This window comes from Seriola aureovittata, chromosome 14 (genome assembly GCF_021018895.1).
Source record: "Seriola aureovittata isolate HTS-2021-v1 ecotype China chromosome 14, ASM2101889v1, whole genome shotgun sequence".
NCBI classification, from domain to species: domain Eukaryota; kingdom Metazoa; phylum Chordata; class Actinopteri; order Carangiformes; family Carangidae; genus Seriola; species Seriola aureovittata.
This window is the reverse complement of record NC_079377.1, coordinates 25,123,245-25,128,299: the sequence shown is the minus strand read 5'-3', so window position 1 is coordinate 25,128,299 and position 5,055 is coordinate 25,123,245. Positions and strand designations below refer to the sequence as shown.

Here is a 5,055-nt window from a genome sequence, read left to right as displayed (position 1 = left end):
TTTAACTATTATAAATGCAGGAGTTTTGCAGCTGTATTTTTACAGCATCACCGCAGATTCATGTTTGCATGTCTGAAACACGCTGAACAGGAAGCAGTGACCACAGCGTGTCTGTCCTCATGTGGCAGCTGTATTAAACTTCAGCCTTGTGTTAACACTGTTATTTCCAGTACCTCAAAAATGATGTCATAGTTTCATGTGTTAGTGTGAGATGAAGTCGTGACGTGTGCTTCCAATAAAAACCCAGTAATTTTACATCATTAAGAACAAATACAACATGAGACATAAAGAAAAGTGCATGTATTTGAATGGTGTTCACTCCGACAGCTTCAGGTTTACCGCCACGTCTCCGTCGTGTTCGTCGTAGCCGCTGGTTAAAGTGGTTTGTCTGAGTCGGTGATCATGTGACCCGGTCTGTGAAACTGATCCACCGCTGATCGTTATGATTATTAACCAGCGGGACTCAAGGATGACGAGCTGTGATTGTAGGACAGACAAGAAATGACTTCACTGTTTCCACTGTGTGTCTGCGTCTCTTCGTTCAGCATTAACACTGTCCCCTGAACACCACGTGTGTGTGTGTGTGTGTGTGTGTGTGTGTGTGTGTGTGAGAACATTTGTCTGTTCATGCATATTAATATTTTTTGTGTGTACATGTACAGTGTGTATGTGTGTGTGTATGTGTGTCGTCTCATTGATTGAGCTCTTCCTGCTCTCTGATTGTCATGGTTTCCAGATGCCTGATTATCAGTGAACGCTCCGTCTTCCTCTGATGACTCGTCAGTTACCGGGCGGACTGTAAATCAGCCTGCGTTCAATAAATAGACTCGTTTATCTGCAACATGATGATGAGGATGATCAGTTAAACTTTAGTGAAGTGGTGTTTCTGCCAACCTGCTGTATCCGCGGCAACAGAAAGTTTTACTTATATAGTTTGAAATGAACAGAAGCAGAGTGTCAGGGATCCGGGGTGAGACGTCAGTAGATAATTGTGAGTTACTAGAAGTTAAATGTTGAATCCTGCGGTGAAACTTCATGACGCTTTTCAAATCCCACAAATCTGCTGCTGGCTCTTCACTGAATTCTTATTTAATTAATCCATTAAAACCTGCGGCGCCTCTGATATCTAAGTGTTATTTTAAAACAAGCTCCTTAAACCTGAGGAGTATGTGGCTGAGAAATGTGTCCTTCAGGTGGATCCTTCGTGGCCCGACGTATCCCAAGATTCAATGCGCGGCGGTAATGAAAATAAACAACGCCATCAGGGAGCCCGAGGATCACACGTTTAAATCTGCAGCTAAAAGTTCAACTGTTATAAAACTAAAGGATTTAAAAACTCAAGTTTTTGAGGAAAAAAAGTTAAATGTTGTCAAGGTTGCTAGGCGACAGGAGTGCTGCTAGGCGACAGGAGTGCTGCTAGGCGACAGGAGTGCTGCTATGCTAACGTTTCGTTAAGTTCACGCACAGCTGGTGACGCGCAGCGTGAATCCTCCGTGGGCCAGACCGTCTAGTTTCGGTCCGGCCTTCGCCGTCCTCTGTAACTTTGAAAGCTGCGTCTTCGTAGACGGCGTCCGTCGAAGGAAGCCGCCTCTGAGTTGTGACACAGCTGCTACGTTAGCTAACAGCGTTTCACAAAGATAAGACGATCACAGCTACACAGAGCTGAGGTCACTGGTTCCGTGAAGAAGAATATAATAACAAACTCAATCTATTTGTATAACGTTAATCTTTCCTCCTCGTACAGGTGTTTCTGAGCCTGTTAGTCGTCCTGAGTCAGAGCAGGTAAGTTAGCATGTTAGCTAGCTCTGCTGTTTGGTGATGGTTTTGTAAATGGCTGTTTTTCTGCTTTTCTTTCAGACGTGGTGGTTACATGTGCCGGACAACAGAACGACACGGAGGTTCACCTGCAGTTGAAGGTGTCTTTAGTCGAGGTGTTCGTCATACAGGTAAGTGGGCGGTGCTTAATCTGAACTGGGTTTTAAAATCGGTAGATGTGACCAGACTTTCAGGAGGAGGGAAAAACAGTGCTGCCGCCATGTTCAACTATTTCCTGATCTGCTCTCAGTGCAAGTAACTAACATGGCTAAACAGTGAAAGAAAAGAGCGGGAAACTACACAAACTCTTATTATATTCACATAAAATCTAATTAATTATGCAACTCAATAAGTAAAGACTTATTTACTTATTGAAAAACTGCTGTAATTTAGAGTAATTACTCATTTTAATTTAACTGTTGTCATTTAAAATCTTCAAAATGACATTTTAACAGAGGAAAACTTCAGTTTGTCTTTGCAGCACATTATCAATTCATCTGATGAGTTTTTAAAAATGTTTCATAAACTCAATGGTCACAGAGTTTTTCTTAGACGGCAGCTTTAAAACCTGAGCTGGAGTTACAAGGTTTTCATTGACGGTGATGACATGTATAAACATATGTAAAACTGCGGCTCGTATAGATGATGAGCAGCCTTTAATCTGCGGCGCGGCCCTTTCCTGTCTTACAGCTGATTAGTTGCTGCTTTTGCTTCCTGCAGCACTTTGTAACCGGAGACGATGGTTTCTGGAAACTCGACTGTAATTACACCCGAAGAAACACGCCGACGTTAAACGGTCGGTTCAGGCCACAGACGCATCAGGTTGCGTTATTATAAACCGAGCGCTCGCAGCCTGCTGTTTGAAAAATGTTTGAATATGTTTATTGAAAACAGCTTGTAAAATCCTGATCAGTAAACCGCAGTAAATCCCTGCGGGACAGATGGTGATATGAATCCACTGAACGCTGCTGGTGGAGAGGAGACGGTGAAATAATGGCTCCACCCGCCACGGAAAATTACACCAAACACCAGAACCTAAAAAAAAACCACATCCCAGTCCGATGATTCAGAGCTTTTCATGGTCACGAGGTGAATGTTCAATGATCTTCACAAAACATTCATATGAGATTCATGTGAAAACGACTCGCCGCCTCCGAACTGACGGAAGAGTTTCCCACAACGTGAATGTTCTGATACGAGGAAGAGACGAAGCTCGAGACCAAATGGGACTGAAAGTAGCAGAAGAAGAAAAAATAACATCTGCAACGCCATGACAACCGGGCAAAATCCAGCTGCTGAGGAGAGGAGCATGTGATCTGATCAAAAGTTCCAGAATGGCCTTTGAGGTGACATTGTTTTATCAACAACAAATCTTATGTTGAGATCAATACAGATGTTGAAATGATCGTTGAGTTGATAAAAAAATTATTCTTCAGCTGTGATGATTATTTATTCTGTAAAAAATAAAATCAATCTTTTATATTTTGTACTTTTTCTTTTATCATTTTATTTAATGAATAATTTAGTGAATAAAGAAATCATCATCAAAAAACTGAAAAATAAAAAAATAAAGAGAAACAACAAAACAATAAATTTCAACAATAATCCCAAAAAAAAAAGCTGCAGCTCAAATCAAAAGGGAAATTAAGTTTTTATGTAAAGATCAGAAAAATATGATTTGCATTGAGTTCATTGAATGAGAGAAATCTTAATTCTTATGATCAAACATAAAAAAAACGTATTAAACTACTTTTAAAAATCTAAATTATACAAAATCTGAATGTGGATAAAGAAGAATATCAAACTCCACATTTTACTGTGAATACTGACGTAATGTGGAGTTCTCTTTTCATTCATTCATTCATTTAATTTCACAACAGTGGAATCAGTTTACGACCATATTCAGTATAGTGAGTTTAATTCTACACGTTTAAAATACATCAGGATCCTGCGGTGCGTCGGTAAAATGTCCAAATGTACGAACACACCTCTTGGTTTTGTTATAGCGCTTTTGTTAAATAAAAACAAAAACAATATGAAAATGTAAAAAAAAAAAAAAAAAAAGTCCAATCATGCAATGTTAAAGAAAGTGATAAAAAGTTCCTGTGTCCGCCCCTTTTCACTGGCCCCTCCCCCATCCACCAAGTGTGCTTCAAATCAGTTCAGAACTTTTTGTGCAAAACCTGCTGAAAAACAAGCTGCAACAGTCGTGAGGACGATCATCCACTGAACATCTAATGACTTCATCCGTCCATCCATTCATTCATTCATTCATCTGCTGCCATTTACCCAGATCCAGGTCGTGCTAACTTGTTTAAATATAACATTAGGAATTATTGCTGGATCCTGCTGAGAAAAGGCTGTTTAAACTCCACTTTAATTAATGATTCCAAAATATTATAATAATAATAATGATAATAATAATAAAAATAATGGTTTCATAATTCTTGGTTATATTGTGCCCAATGCTTTTCTATATTTTCATACTTTGGCTGGTGTCATAGTGAAACTGGTGTTAAATTGGTCCGTAATTAAATTCAGGTGAAGCTGCAGAAGCTGTGACTCTCAGTTGTGGGATGCCGTAAGAATGTTTAGGATCGGGGGGGGGCGGGGGGGGGGTACCTGCGGGATTATGAGAAAGCACCAGATTTGGGGATTTGGGTCACCAGAACGAGGATTAGGATTTAAAAAAAAATGGCCAATTTTGTGATTTCCAGGGGTTGTAGCAAATAGAATCGCAGCGATTAGTTGAACCTGGTGAATGTTTGAGCTGCTGCTGCACATTCGTAGATTTCAGTGAGTCATCGGATCCGGTTCAGGACCCCGGCTGAGGTGACCCTGCCGCCTCGGCTCGCTCCCCTCTGAAGAGGATGGGATCTGAACCCGTGCTGAACGCCAGAGGCCCGGAGGAGGAGGAGGAGGAGGTGGTCGGGGGGGAGAACAGACTTTGCTGTGAGCACATGAACTGTGTGTTCACATGTTTGTGTGTACGGAGCTCTGTGTGTGTGTACACGGCTGCACGGGATGTTTTTAAATATGCAGCCTGTGATCCAGATGTGCGTCTCTGTGGGATTTGCACCTCGGAGGTCAGGCGTTAATGTACACTGAGACCCAGAGCGAGGCACAGTGGGAAAAGCCGGTATCTCCAGGATCACAGGGAAACAACTCATCTGTGATAGCAGTGTAGTATTTTTAAAAAAATTAAAAAGTAAAACATTTGGGTTTTCATTGACCAATCAG

At 41.1% G+C, this 5,055-nt stretch overlaps 1 long non-coding RNA gene across 1 annotated transcript; it reads left to right on the top strand.

Annotated features, from left to right (window-relative positions):
• The first annotated feature begins 1,696 nt into the window (after window positions 1-1,696).
• LOC130181081 (uncharacterized) lies at window positions 1,697-3,225 on the top strand. Its single transcript, XR_008829522.1, has 3 exons — window positions 1,697-1,782; window positions 1,858-1,946; window positions 2,536-3,225. It is a non-coding gene; the product is annotated as an uncharacterized LOC130181081 (long non-coding RNA).
• The last annotated feature ends 1,830 nt before the right edge of the window (window positions 3,226-5,055 follow it).